Here is a 15772-nt window from a genome sequence, read left to right as displayed (position 1 = left end):
GACTTTCAAGACCCATCTGGATGTGCTCCTATGTGACCTGCACTATATTCTATGCTCCTGCTCTGGCAGGGGGTTGGACTCAAAGACTTCCAGAGGTCCCTTGCAACCCCTAAGGCCCTGTGATGCTGTGACCTCACCAATGGAATTTTGGCTCTGCATGGAGAAGGATTATTCTGCAAATCTGTATTGGAAATTCACTCTCTGGGCTATACTTTGGCACCTCCCCAACCTAATGGGCCAAGGTTGTTGATGTGACCCCGGGAACCAGAGCTGTTGTTGATCCACAAATATCAGTTCCCTGTACAATAATAAGCACAAACTTAGGGGGAAAGCCTGGATGAGGCACTTAGTGCCATGGTCTAGTTGATGGACAGGGCTGGGTGCTAGGTTGGACTGGATGAGCTTGGGGGTCTCTTCCAACCTGGTTGATTCTATGATGTTCTATGATGTTCTAAGCACAAACAAAAGGGAGACCATTGCTGTGGGTAGTCCCTTAAGCAGCAAAAGGAGCAGCACAATCTTGATGCAGGAGCATCAAGGAAAAAAAAAGGGGGGAAGAAAAGGAGAAAAATAAAAGGAAGAAAACCAATTGGGGGAAAGAGAAAGGGGGGAAAAAAGAGGAAAACACTAAAAGGAAGAAAAAGCAAAAAAGAGGAAAATTAAAGGAAGAAAACAAATGGGGGGGAAAAAAGAAAAAAAGGAAAATATTAAAAAGAAAAAAGGGGGGGGGGAAGAAAAAGAAAAAAGAAAATAAAAAAGGAAAAGAAGAAAAAATAGGAAAAAAAGGGAAAAATTAAAAAAGGAGGAAAATGAAAGGAAGAAAATAAATGGGGGAAAATAAAGAAAAAAAGGAAAATATTAAAAAGAAAGAAGAGGGGGCAAAGGAATAAAGGAAAAATAAAAAAGAAAAAAAAGAAAAAATAGGAAAAAAGGGGAAAATTTAAAAAGGGGGAAAATAAAAGGAAGAAAATTAATGGGAGAAAATAAAGAAAAAAAGGAAAATATTAAAAAGAAAGAAGAGGGGGCAAAGGAAAAAAAGAAAAATAAAAAAGAAAATAAAAAGAAAAAAAAAGGAAAAAAGGGAAAAATTTAAAAAAGGAGAAAAATAAAAGGAAGAAAATAAATGGGAGAAAATAAAGGAAAAAGAAAAACACTGAAAAGAAAAAAGAAAAAAGGAAAAATCATAAAGAAAAAGAAAAGGAAAAAGAAAAAGAAAGAAAAAGAAAAAGAAAAAGAAAAAGAAAAAGAAAAAGAAAAAGAAAAAGAAAAAGAAAAAGAAAAAGAAAAAGAAAAAGAAAAAGAAAAAGAAAAAGAAAAAGAAAAAGAAAAAGAAAAAGAAAAAGAAAAAGAAAAAGAAAAAGAAAAAGAAAAAGAAAAAGAAAAAGAAAAAGAAAAGAAAAAAGAAAACAAAAGAAAAAAGAAGAGAAAAAAAGAAAAAAACGCAAAAGCAAAAGGAAAAGAAAAAGAAAAAGAAATGAAAGAAAAAGGAAAAAGGAAAAGGAAAAGGAAAAGGAAAAGGAAAAGGAAAAGGAAAAGGAAAAGGAAATGAAAAAGAAAAAGAAGAAAAAGAAAAAGGAAAAGGAAAAGAAAAATAAAAAAAAAAATAAATACAAAAATAAAAATAAAAACAAAAAGAAAAATAATAAAAAGGAAAATAAAAAGAAAAAAAAAAGCAAAAGCAAAAGGAAAAGAAAAAGAAAAAGAAATGAAAGAAAAAGGAAAAAGGAAAAGGAAAAGGAAAAGGAAAAGGAAAAGGAAAAGGAAAAGGAAAAGGAAAAGGAAAAGGAAAAGGAAAAGGAAAAGGAAATGAAAAAGAAAAAGAAGAAAAAGGAAAAGGAAAAGGAAAAGGAAAAGAAAAAGAAAAAGACAAAGAAAAAGAAAAAGAAAAAGAAAAAGAAAAAGAAAAAGAAAAAGAAAAAGAAAAAGTAAAAGAAAAAGTAAAAGAAAAAGAAAAAGAAAAAGAAAAAGAAAAAGAAAAAGAAAAAGAAAAAGAAAAAGAAAAAGAAAAAGAAAAAGAAAAAGAAAAATGAAAAAAGAAAAAAAGAAAACCATAAAGAAAAAAAAGAAAAAAGGGAAAATAGAAAATATGAGAAAAGAGAAAAAAAGATAAAAGTAAAAGGAGGAAAATAAAAGTAAGGGGAAAAAAAGAACAAAAGGAGAGAAATAAAAGGAAGAACACAAGTGGGGGGGAGAAAAAAACACTAAAAAGAAACAAGAAAACAAAGTACTTTTTTTTAATGGAGGAAAAAAGGGAAATAAAGGGGGGAAAATGGGGAAAAAAAGGTGGAAAAGAGAAAGGGACTTTTTCTTTTCTAAACAGAAGCACATTTTGTGGTCTGGGCTGAGACAAAATCCACCTCTCACACTGCAACAAGTATTAGCAGAGCAAGCAGAGCAAAATCCTTGTCAATCCTCAGTTCCTTTACCAGGGATTGCAACCAGTCCAGCAGGATAAAAGGGCAGAGATCAGAGGGAAGTGCTATCAGAGAGGGCTTCTGCAGAATGGGAGGACTGCATGTTTCCCCTCCCTCCCCCCTGGAATTTCAAGGGGATTGACATTAGTGCTCATTTCCTCTGGGATTTCTCACAGGGGTGTGGTCTGCCTGGCAAGGCACCAAGTGAAACCTCTTCACCTTCAGCTCTTCAGCTGCACAGGAGCTCTGGTTTGGTTCATATGGACATGAGGAAGAAGATCTGGGACATTAGGAGGAAGTTCTTTACTCTGAGGGTGGTAGAACACTGCAACAGGCTGCCCAGGGAGATGGTGGAAGCCTCCATAGACACCTTCAAGGTTAGAGTGGACAAGGCTCTGAGTACCCTGATCTAGTTGGGAATGTGTCTCTGCTGACTGTCCAATGGGGGTTGGACAATAGGACCTTTAAAGGTCCCTTCCAACTCATGCATTCTATGATTCCATGATTTCCAGGGGTTCATTTTTCATTCCCTGTAATCACAGAATTACAGAGCCACAGAATGGTAGAGGTTGGAAGGGACACTCAGAGATCATCCAGTCCAATCCTCACGGCCAGAGAAGGATCATCCAGGGCAAGCCACAGAGGAAAACATCCATGTGGGGTTGGAAATGCTCCAGAGAAGTCTCCACAACCTCTCTGGGCAGCCTGCTCCAGGCTCCAGCACCTTCACAGTGACAGAGTTTCCCCTCCTGTTCCCCTGGCACCTCCTCTGCTCCAGCTGGCACCCAGTGTCCCTTGTGCTGCCCTTGGCCAGCCCTGAGCAGAGCCTGGCTGCATCCTGCCCACACTGCCCTGCACTGCCCTGCACATGAGAGTGATGAGAGCCTGGAACAGGCTGCCCAGGGAAGTGGTGGAAGTCTCATCCCTGGAGGTGTTTAAGGCCAGGCTGGATGAGAACAGCCTGATCTGGGGTAGAGTGTCCCTGGGCTTGGCAGGGGGTTTGGAACTGGCTGATCCTTGTGGTCCCTTCCAGCCCTGACTGATTCTGTGATTCTATGATCTTTGTCACATCACTGAGGGCAGCCCTCAGGCTGCTCTGCCGCCAGCTGCCAGCTGCCACCTCCCTCAACCTGCCCTCACAGGAGATGGTCACTGCCTGCAGCAGCCTGGGGGCTATGGCCTGGGCTCTCTCAAGCAGTTCCCTGAGCTCCTTCTGGAACTGAGGGGTCCAAAAGTGGATGCAAGATTCCAGATGTGGCCTCAGCAGGACAGAGGAGAAGGGCAGGAGAACCTCTCTTGACCTGCTCAGCACAGCCCTTCCAATCCACCCAAGGATGCCCTTGGCCTTCTCAGCCACGAGGGCACATTGTTGGCCCATTGGCATCCTTCTGCCCACCAGGACTCCTAGGTCCCTTTCCCCAGAGCTGCTCTCCAGCAGAGCAGCCCTTTACAGTGAGGGTGGGGAGACACTGGCACAGGTTGCCCAGGGAGGTTGTCGACCACAGAAGCACAGAATGGGATCAAATATCTGTACTTCTGTGCTCCACAACCTCCCTGGAGGTGTTCAAGGGCAGGTTGGATGAGTCCTTGAGCAACCTGTTCTAGTGGGAGGTGTCCCTGCCTATGGCAGGGGATTGGAACTGGCTAAGCTTTGAGATCCCTTCCAACCTAAACCATTCTGTGATTCTATTCTATCCTGGCCCAGGAGGTTCTTCTTTCCCAGATGCCTGCTTGGATTTCACATCATTTCTCTCCACCCAACTCTCCAGCCTGTCTCTGGTGCTAGGAAAGCAGAAATCAGTCCTCTCGATGGGGATTTCAACTTATTTTTAACCTCTGCTTTGTGCTTCCAGATGTTGCTTTTATGAGCAGGAATTTCCAGTGCAATCTCCATGCCTCATGAATAAATCTCTGTGTAAGTTCCAGTGCTACTAAAACTACTAAACCCCTTCTCTTTTTTGGGCCCAGAACTGGACACAAGATTTCAGATGCAGCCTCAGCAGGGCAGAGGAGAGGGGCAGGAGAAGGGCAGGAGAACCTCTCCAACCGATCTACTCATCACAGCCCTTCTAATGCGCCCCCAAATGCTCTTGACCTCTTTGGCCAAAGGTCATAATAAATCCATGTGGTTATTAGCTTCTGTAGGGTAGCAAAGCCATTAGCTGGATTAGGAATTGGCTGGATGGTGGCACTCAGAGAGTGGTGACCAAGGGCACAATGCCCACCTGGAGAGCAGTGCCAAGTGGCTCCCTCAGGAGTCAGTGCTGGCACCAGTGCTGTTGAACAGCTCTGTCAGTGCCATGGACAGAGCAGTGCAGTGCAGCCTCAGCAGGTGTGCAGCTGGTACCAAGCTGTGTGGCACAGGAGACTTGCTAGAGGGCAGGGATCCATGCAGAGGAAGCTGGACAGGCTGCAGAGCTGTGCCCAGGCCAACCTCATGGTATTCAACAAGGCCAAGGGTAAGGTCCTGCAGCTGGGTGGGTGCAATGCCAAGAACAACTCCAGGCTGGGTGGGGAATGGCTGAGAGTAGCCCTGAGGAACAGGCCCTGGGGGTCTGGGCTGAGGAAAAGCTCAACAGGAGCCTGCAGTGTGAGTGCAGCCTAGACACAACCCTGTGCTGGGCTGCAGCAAGAGCAGTGTGGGCAGCAGGGCAAGGGAGGGGATTCTGCCCCTTGGCTCTGCTCTCCTCACACCCCACCTGCACTCCTGGGTGCACTTCTGCAGCCCCCAGCACAAGCAGGACGTGGAAGTGTTGGAGCCAGTGCAGAGGAGGCCACCAAGATGCTGAGAGGGCTGCAGCAGCTGTGCTGTGAGGCCAGGCTGAGAGAGTTGGGGCTGTGCAGCCTGGAGAAGAGAAGGCTTCCAGAAGACCTTGGAGTGGCCTTGCAGGATCTGAAGGAGGCTGCAGGAGGCTGGGGAGGGACTTTTGACAAGGTCTTGTCATGAGAGCAGGAGAAGGAATAGGTTTGAAGTGGCAGAGGGTAGATTGAAAGTGGCTGTTAGGAAGAAGTTGTTTGCAGTGAGGGTGGTGAGACACTGGCACAGGTTGCCCAGGGAGGTTGTGGAGCACCAGATTGGATGAGCAACCTGTTCTAGTGGGAGGTGTCAGAACCCTGGCACAGGCTGCTCAGGGGGTTGTGCAGTCTCCCTCTCTGGAGATATTCCAGAGCTGCCTGGATGTGTTTCTGTGTGCTCTGGTCTAGGAGATCCTGCTGTGGCAAGGGGGTTGCACTGGCTGAGCTTTGGAGGTCCCTTCCAGCCCCTGACACTGTGATTCTATGCTCCTATGGCTCTGTGAGTGGGTGAACTTTCACAGATTGACAGATTGAACTGGGTTGGAAGGGACCCTCCAAGGTCATCTTGATCAAGGTTCCATAGGTTATGCAGAATGATGGTTGTGGAGGTAAGGAATCACCCAGAGACCATGAAGATGGAATTACTCTCCCAAAAAACAAACCTATCTAGGAAATCATGGAATACATAGGGCTGAAAGGGACCCTCAAAGGGCATCTTGTCCAACCCTCTGTGCTGAGCAGGGACATTGCCAACTGGATCAAGCTGCCCAGGGTCACATCATGTCTGATTTTCCTTGTCTCTAGCAATGGGACATCAGCCACATCCCTGTGTAACCTCTTCCAGTGTTTTACCACTCTTACAGTGAAGAACTTCTCCTAATGTCTAATCTAAATCTACCTTGCTCTGGTTTCAGACCATTGCTGCTTGTTCTGTTGTTACAAGCCTCTCTCAACAGTCTCTTTCCAGCCTTCTTGTAGGCTCCTTTCAGGTACTAGGAAGGCTGCTGCCAGGTCTCCCCCTAAGCCTTTTCTTCTCCAGGATGAACAGCCTCAACTCTTCCAGCCTGTCCTCACAAGAGAGGTGCTCCAGCCCTTCCATCATCTTTATGGTCTTCCTCAGGACCTGCTCCAGCTGGTCCATGTCTTTTTTGTCCTGTGTTTGCCTGTGACAGGCTGCTTTATGTGTTTCCCTCTTCTTTCTGTGTTGCTTAGATGGACTGCAGGTAACCAGTATGCTTCTTACAGGTCCCAAAGGCTTGGCTAAACACTTGGGCTGTGTTCCTAAGAGAAACTCATTCACCAAATTCCCTTTAAAATGCCTTCCAAGCTCCTCAGGGCTGGCTAGAGCTCTGCTCAGGAAGGATGGTGGTGTTAATCCAGCAGGAGAATGGATTTGTTTCCAGTCTACCTGGCAGGCTTTCTGACAGACACACAGGATGACATCAGTCCCAGCCAGGACCACACAAGGATATTCTCACATGGATCTAAGGCTGTTGGACAGCCAATACATATGGTTTGTACTCTTCTCCCTCTTAGGAAGGAAGGAATCCAGCTATTTTTAAGTCTGGATGTACACAGAGCCAAAGCTAATGATATTCCTGGTGCAAAGGAAGGAAAGGAGAGGCTTGAAGCTTTCAACATGCTGCTCTCTTCATTTCTAGCAGCTTTCCTTTCCCCATACCACTTACTCACCCTTTCCCTGGAAGAATGAAGGGCTCTCCAGGAACTTCTGTCATCTCTGAAGCTTGGCTTAGCACCCACACAGCACAAGGTTTATTCATTCATGTAGGCTGTTGTGAAGTGGCCAGCTGGGACAGCCAGCTCCCATGTAAGCAGCTTGGTAACACCTGCTGAGATGGAGCAACTGGAGGGCAGAGCCTTCAAGAATCATGAAGTCATAGGACTGTAGAATTGTTTCAGCTGGGAAAGAGCTTTGACATCACCCAGTTTGCTGATGACACCAGCCTGGGAGGCTCAGCTGATCCAGCTGCAGGCTGTGTGGCCATGCAGAGAGACCTGCACAGACTGAGAGCTGGGCACAGAGGAACCAAATGAGGTTCAACAAGGACAAGTGCAGAGTCCTGCACCCGGGGAGCAATAACAACTGCAGCAGTACAGGTTGGAAGGTGACTACTGGAGAGCAGCCCTGTGGAGAGGGATCTGGGAGTGCTGGGGGAGAACATCCATGGTACAGCAATGTGCCCTGGTGGCCAAGAAGACCAATGGGATCCTGGGAGACATAAAGAAAAGTGTGTCCAGCAGATCAAGGGATTTTCTTCTCCCCCTCTGCTCTGGCCTGGTGAGACCTCACCTTGAGTGTTGTGTTCAGTTTTGGGCTCCCCAGTTTCAGAGGGACAGGGATCTGCTGGAGAAACTCCAAGGGAGGGCTATAAGGATGATGAGGGGACAGGAGGGCATGGCTGATGAGGAGAGGCTGAGGGACCTGGGGCTGCTTAGTCTGGAGAAGAGAAGACTGAGAGATGATTCAATCAATGTCTATAACTATCTGAGGGCTGGGGGTCAGGAGGGGAGGGGACAGGCTCTGCTCATTGCTCCCTGGGGTAGGACAAGCAGCAATGGATGGAAGCTGCAGCACAGGAGGTTCCAGCTCAACACAAGGGGCAACTTTTTGACTGGAAGGGTCCCAGAGCACTGGCACAGGCTGCCCAGAGAGGCTGTGGAATCTCCTTCTCTGGAGCCTTTCCAGGCCTGTCTGGATGTGTTCCTGTGTGCCCTGAGCTAGATTGTCTGGTCCTGCTGTGGCAGAGGGCTTGGACTCGATGATCTCTTTGGGTTCCTTCCAGCCCCTGACATCCTGTGAGCCTGTGAAGTTCAACTATTATCATAGAATCACAGAGTCAGGGATTCTTTTGGGGTTGGAAAAGACCTTTGAGGCTATTTAATCCTGGTCCATCTCAGTTTACCTGACCTTATTTAAGATGAGGGCAAGTCACATTACCTGCAGGGATTTAGAGTCAATGGATAATTTTGATGGGAAAAGCTCCTTCAGCTCATCCAGTCCAACCATTTTCTAACTCTACCAAGGCTGGGGCTCAACTATGTCCCTCAACACCACATCTCTGCCTCTTTGAAACCCCTCCGGGGTTGAGCATTCAACCATCTCCCTAGGCTGCCTGTGCCTGGCTTTGAGAACCATTTCTGCCAAGAGGTTTCTTCTCATCTCCAACTTGAACCTCCCCTGGTGCAAGCTGAGGCCACGAAGCAGCCCTGGAGAGCAAGCAAATTCAGGATTCTCACAATTGTCTTGCAGATGAACTTCTAAACTAGAGACAGTGGTTTGAATCTGCTGCAGGAATCATGCCCAATTGCCCATCCAGCTTTTGTTAGGAGAGCAACCATGACAAAGACCTTGGAAAAAGTGAGTCATGGATTTTTCCAGGAGCAGCCAAGTGCATCGACCTCAGCAAAGAATACAAAGGAAGGAACTTCACAGCAGTCAGAAATGCTTTGCCATGAGGGTGCTGTGATCTCACTGCTCTGCAGAGCAGTGGCAGTAAAGGGGACAGGCTGGGAGAGTTGGAGCTCTGCAGCCTGGAGAAGAGAAGGCTTCCAGGAGACCTCGGAGTGGCCTTGCAGGATCTGAAGGGAGCTGCAGGAGGGCTGGGGAGGGACTACTGTCAAGGTCCTGTCATGACAGGAGGAGCAGGAATGGGTTTGAAGTGTCAGAGGGAAGATTGAAAGTGGCTGTTAGGAAGAAGTTGTTTGGAGTGAGGGTGGTGAGACACTGAACAGGTTGCCCAGGGAAGTTGTGGAGCACAGAATCACAGAAGGTGATCTTTGATCTGTGCTCCACAACCTCCCTGGAGGTGTTGAGGACCAGATTGGATGAGGTATTGAGTGACCTGTTCTATTGGGATGTGTCCCTGCCTATAGCAGGGGGCTGGAACTGACTGAGCTTTGAGCTCCCTTCCAACCTAAACCATTCTATGATTCTCCTCTCTTAAGTCCTCCGAGACCAGCAATAAATCATCTCCTCATGGTGCTTTCCTTATCTTGAAACACAAAGCTTCTGCAGTGACCCTTGATGCTTAGAGGGCTGAAGCACCTCTCCTATGAGGACAGACTGAAAGAGTTGGGGCTGTTCAGTCTCCTTCTGGAGAAGGCTCCGAGATGACCTTTTTATGGCCTTTCAATACCTGAAGGAGGCTACAAGAAATCTGAGGAGGGACATTTCAGGGTGTTTGTCCACTTCCAGGGATGGGGACTCCATCACCTCCCTGGGCAGTCCGTTCCAGTCCCTGACAACTCTTGCAGCAAAGAAATCTTTCCTAATATCCAACCTAAACCTCCCCTGGTGAGACCTGAGGCCTTTTCCTCTTGTTCTATCAGTTGCTATTACAGAGAATCATAGAGTCATAGAATCAGAGAATCAGGCAGGTTGGAAGAGACCTCCAAGCTCAGCCAGCCCAACCTAGCACCCAGCCCTAGCCAATCAACCAGACCATGGCACTAAGTGCCCCAGCCAGGCTTGGCTTCAACACCTTCAGGGATGAGGACTCCACCACCTCCCTGGGCAGCCCATTCCAATGCCAATCACTCTCTTTGACAACAACTTCCTCCTAACATCCAGACTCAACCTGCCCTGGCACACCTTGAGACTGTGTCCCCTTGTTCTATTGCTGGCTGCCTGGGAGCAGAGCCCAACCTCACATGGATAGAGTCTCCCTTCAGGTACCTGTAGACAGGAATGAGTTCTGCCCTGAGCCTCCTCTTCTGCAGGCTGCACACCCCCAGCTCCCTCAGCCTCTCCTCACAGGGCTGTGCTCCAGGCCCCTGACCAGCTTCATCACCCTAAAGAGAACACCACCCCCCTCATCATCACCTTCTTGTAGGAAGCATTGTGCTTGCTGTGTACACCAAACCCAAACACTACTGCTCTGCTGGACTCTGAGCAGCCAGATGGTTTCATTGCTCTTGCCACTCGCTGGAAGCGCTGCTGATCCTGCTGACTGTTTGGGCAATAGCTGTGTCCTGGCACCTGTCAGACCTATCACACACCCTTCTGGCAGCAGCTTCAGCAATGCATGAGAGCTTCAGCTCCATGAAGAAATCCAGAGTAGCTTGCCCGATGCCAAAGACAGATTCTGGCAGCGCTGCCTCGCCTGGCACTTGGTCTGTGCACACATTGCAATACTGTAAAGGTCCCTAGCACTGTGCCTGTCCATGCAGCCTCTCTGGAGTGAAGGGCTGCTCAACCTGAAACCTCTTAAGACAGCAGTCTTAGAATAGAATAGAATAGAATCAAGCAGGTTGGAAGAGACCTCCAAGGTCATCCAGCCCAACCTAGCACCCAACTCTAGCCAATCATAGAATCATAGAATCAAGCAGGTTGGAAGAGACCTCCAAGCTCATCCAGTCCAACCTAGCACCCAGCCCTGGCCAATCAACCAGACCATGGCACTAAGTGCCTCATCCAGGCTTTGCTTCAACACCTCCAGGGACGGTGACTCCACCACCTCCCTGGGCAGCCCATTCCAATGCCAATCACTCTCTCTGACAACAACTTCCTCCTAACATCCAGCCTAGACCTCCCCTGGCACAGCTTGAGACTGTGTCCCCTTGTTCTGTTGCTGGTTGCTTGGCAGAAGATAGCAATGCCCACCTGGCTACAGCCTCCCTTCAGGTAGTTGGGGACAGCAATGAGGTCTGCCCTGAGCCTCCTCTTCTGCAGGCCAAACACCCTCAGGTCCCTCAGCCTCTCCTCACAGGGCTCTGCTCCAGGGCCCTCCCCAGCCTTGCTGCCCGTCTCTCAACACCTTCCAGCACCTCAACATCTCTCTTGAACTGAGGGACCCAGAACTGGACACAGAACTCCAGGTGTGTCTTGACCAGTGCTGAGAACAGGGGAAGAATAACCTTTCTTGTCCTGCTGGCCACACTGTTCCTGATCCAGCCCAGGATGCCATTTGCTCTCTTGGCCACTTGGGCACACTTCTGGATCATCTTCAGCCTACTAAGTGCCCCATCCAGGCTTTCCTTCCACACTTCCAGGGATGGGGACTCCACCACTCCCCTGGGCATCCCATTAATCCCTGTGAGTGTAAAGTCCTGCATCTGGGTGGGTGCAATCCCAAGCACAACTCCAGGCTGGGTGGGGAATGGCTGAGAACAGCCCTGAGTTCTGAGCATCCAGTTCCAACTCCCTTGCCATATGCAGAGACACCTCCCACCAGCCCAGATTGCTCAAGTCCTCATCTATCCTGGCTTTGAACACCTCCAGGGAGGGCACATCCGCAACCTCCCTGGGCAACCTGTTCCAGTCTCTCCCCACCTTCTCTGGCAAGAATTTCTTCCTCATCTCCAGTCTCAATCTGCCCTTCACAACCTTCAATCCATTCCCCTTCATCCTATCACAGCAAGCCCTTGTCAAAAGTCCCTTCCACCTCTCCTCAAGGACCAACCTGGCCTTGACCACCTCCAGGATGGAAGCATCCACAACCTCCCTGGGCAGCCTCTTCCAGCCTCTCCCCATCCTGCCTGGCAAGAATTTCTTCCTCATCTCCACTCTAAATCTGCCCTCCACAATCTTCAATCCATTCCCCTTCATCCTATCACAGCAAGCCCTTGTCAAAAGTCCCTTTCAGCCTTCCTCAAGGACCAACCTGGCTTTGAACACCTCCAGGATGGAAGCCTCCACAACCTCCCTGGGCAACCTCTTCCAGCCTCTCCCCATCCTCCCTGGCAAGAATTTCTTCCTCATCTCCACTCTAAATCTGCCCTCCACAATCTTCAATCTGTGTCCCCCCCCTTGTCCTATCACTACAAGGCCTTGCAGATAAGAAGGGCTCCAGACAAGAACATTTTCTAGAGAGCAGCCAAGATGGATTTAAGCCTTGCAAACATTGTTTGTTTTCTTTACAGCTGGAAATGGCAGCCAAAATTTTGCACTTAAAAGCAGATTTGAAACCCTGACCTTCCATTTGACCACTCAGGGAAGGAGCAGCTCCTGGAAACAATAAAATGAGATCACAGTGTTTTTAAAGAAGGGGAAAACTGTGCTGGGAATGATGAAAGCAAAGTGTAATGAAATCCACTTGTCCACCTTGATGCAGTTAAAAGTCACTGATCTGCTTCTTAGATATCAAGGAGGTATTTGACCAGGTCAAGTATATCCTCCTTTCCTACACAGTTATGAAAGCCTGGATTGGCACTGAGGGTTTGTGGTGTTGGGCAGGGTTAGGTTACCAGAACAATTTTGCCATCAGAGGATCACAGGACAGGGAAATCAGTGCTCTCTGGTGCTTTAATTTCATGCCCTTTTCAGAGGGGTTGATTAATAAGCAAACACTCATAGGTTGACAGAACCACAGAACAGGAGGGGCTGGGAGGGACCTCAAAAGATCATCCAGTCCAAGCCCTTTTTCAGGGCAGGGTCACCTAGAGCAAGCCACACAGGAATGCATCCATTTGGATTTTAACTGTCTCTAGGGAAGGTAGAAGACTGCAAGAGGTTGTCCACAGAGGTGGTGGAAGCCACATCCAAGGTCAGGCTGGTCAAGGCTCAGAGCCACTTGATCTAGTTGGGGATGTCCTTGCTGACTGGATAGGGGTTGGACAAGATGGCCTTTAAAGGTCCTTTCCAACTCAATGTATCCCTGATTTCCATGGATTTATGTTTTAATTCCCTGAAATCACAGAATTACAGAGCCACAGAATGGTAGAGGTTGGAAGGGACCCTCAGAGATCATCCAGTCCAACCCCCACTGCCAGAGAAGGATCATCCAGGGCAGCTCACACAGGAATGCATCCATGTGGGGTTGGAAAGGCAAGGAGACTCCACAACCTCTCTGGGCAGCCTGATCCAGGCTCCAGCACCCTCACAGGGACAAAGTTTCCCCTCCTCTTCCCCTGGCACCTCCCCTGCTCCAGCTGGCACCCAGTGCCCCTTGTGCTGCCCTTGGCCAGCCCTGAGCAGAGCCTGGCTGCATCCTGCCCACACTGCCCTGCACATCTCTAGCACAGCACTGAGGGCAGCCCTCAGGCTGCTCTGCTGCCAGCTGCCAGCCCCAGCTCCCTCAACCTGCCCTCACAGGAGATGGTCACTGCCTGCAGCAGCCTGGGGGCTCTGGGCTGGGCTCTCTCAGGCAGTTCCCCTGAGCTCCTTCTGGAACTGAGGGGCCAAAAAGTTGACACAAGGTTCCAGATGTGGCCTCAGCAGGACAGAGGAGAAGGGCAGGAGAACCTCTCTTGACCTGCTCAACACAGCCCTTCTAACCCACCCAAGGATGCCCTTGGCCTTCTCAGCCACGAGGGCACATTGTTGGCCCATTGGCATCCTTCTGCCCACCAGGACTCCTAGGTCCCTTTCCCCAGAGCTGCTCTCCAGTAGAGCAGCCCTTTACAGTGAGGGTGGGGAGACACTGGCACAGGTTGCCCAGGGAGGTTGTGGAACACAGAAGCACAGACAGTGTGATCTTTGATCTCATTCTGTACTTCTGTGCTCCACAACCTCCCTGGAGGTGTTCAAGGCCAGGTTGGATGAGTCCTTGAGCAACCTGTTCTAGTGGGATGTGTCCCTGCCTATGAACTGGCTAAGCTTTGAGATCCCTTCCAACCTAAACCATTCTGTGATTCTATTCTATCCTGGCCCAGGAGGTTCTTCTTTCCCAGATGCCTGCTTGGATTTCACATCATTTCTCTCCACCCAACTCTCCAGCCTGTCTCTGGTGCTAGGAAAGCAGAAATCAGTCCTCTCGATGGGGATTTTAACTTATTTTTAACCTCTGCTTTGTGCTTCCAGATGTTGCTTTTATGAGCAGGAATTTCCAGTGCAATCTCCATGCCTCATGAATAAATCTCTATGTAAGTTCCAGTGCTACTAAAACTATTAAACCCCTTCTCTTTTTTGCATCAGATGGGTTCCTCTGAAGTCAGGATGGATTCAACAGTAAAAAGATGGAGGATGGAGATAGACTCTTCTTGGTGATGTCCAGGGACAAGACAAGGGACAATGAACACAAACTGCAACTCAGGAGGGTCTACATAAACATCAGAAGTGTGGCCAGCAGGGCCAGGGAGGTGATTCTCCCCCTCTACTGCTGTGCTCTGCTGAGACCCCACCTGGAGTCCTGCATCCAGTGCTGGAGCCCCTGGGACAAGAGACATGTGGAGATGCTGGAGTGTGTCCAGAGCAGGGCCCTGAGGATGCTGAGAGGGCTGCAGCAGCTCTGCTGTGAGCACAGAGTGAAAGAGTTGGGGCTGTGCAGGCTGCAGCAGAGGAGGCTCCCAGGTGACCTTCTTGTGGCCTTCCAGCATCTGAAGGGGGCTACAAGAAAGCTGGGGAGGGACTTTTGAGGCTATCAGGGAGTGCCAGGAGTGGTGGGAATGGAACAAAGCTGGAGGTGGGGAGAATCAGCCTGGACATAAGGAGGAAGTTGTTGAGCATGAGAGTGGTGAGAGGCTGGAATGGGTTTCCCAGGGAGGTGGTTGAGGCCCCATGGCTGGAGGTGTTTGAGGCCAGGCTGGCTGAGGCTGTGTGCAGCCTGCTCTAGGGTAGGGTGTCCCTGGGCATGGCAGGGGGGTTGGAACTGTCTGATCCTTGTGGTCCCTTCCAACCCTGACTGATTCTATGATTTTAGGATTATAGGAGTCTTTATTAAATTATAGAGTTATAGAATGCAGGAGTTGGAAGGGACCTTTAAAGTTCATCCAGTCCAACACCCTTGCAGCAAGCAGGGAAAAAACAGATAAGAAAGGGGCAAGATTAATACAGTTGAAATTAAAGGCCTTAATGTCTGCTAATTGTCAGTATTAGATGCAGTACTAAGTTCTAATAGAACTTGCAAAGCCCTTTGCAGAAATGTCTAATTTCAGCTGTACATTCTGCTGCTACTTAGCATGGAGAGCTTATTGTGGACAAGATTCACCAAGAGAGTGGTGAGAGACTGGAACAGGTTGCCCAGGGAGGTGGTGGAAGTCTCATCCCTGGAGGTGTTTAAAGCCAGGCTGGATGAAGTTCTGGCCAGCCTTATCTAGTGTGAGGTGTCCCTGCCCATAGCAGTGGGGTTGGAACTGGATGATCCTTGTGGCCCCTTTCAACCCTGACTGATTCTATGATTCCATAAGGGAAAAAAAAAACTCCACTGTGAGAGTGACAGAGCCCTGAAGCAGGCTGTCCAGAGGGTTTGTGGAGTCTTCTTCTCTGAAGGCTTTCAGGACCCATCTGGATGCACTGCTGTGCAACCTGATCTAGGTGACCCTTCCTTAGCAAGCTTTTGGACTTGATGCTCTTCAGAGGTCCCTTCCTTCGCTGCAGACTTTCCAAACCCACCTGGACAAAGACGATGGAGTGGAACAGCTCTGTTAGGAGGAGAGCCTGAGGGAGCTGGGGCTGTGCTGCTGGGAGAGGAGGAGCTGAGAGGTGACCTCAGCAATGGTTCTCAAGATGTGCAGGTGAGTGGCAGGAGGCTGGAGCCAGGCTCTGCTGGGTGATGCCCAGTGCCAGGCCAAGGGGCACTGGCTGGAAGCTGAGCCATAGGAAGTTTCATGGAAAGAGGAGGAGGAATTTTTTTCCCTGTGAGGGTGCCAGAACCCTGGCACAG

The sequence above is a fragment of the Pogoniulus pusillus genome, chromosome 7, assembly GCF_015220805.1.
Source record: "Pogoniulus pusillus isolate bPogPus1 chromosome 7, bPogPus1.pri, whole genome shotgun sequence".
NCBI classification, from domain to species: domain Eukaryota; kingdom Metazoa; phylum Chordata; class Aves; order Piciformes; family Lybiidae; genus Pogoniulus; species Pogoniulus pusillus.
Note: the sequence above shows the minus strand (reverse complement) of the source record.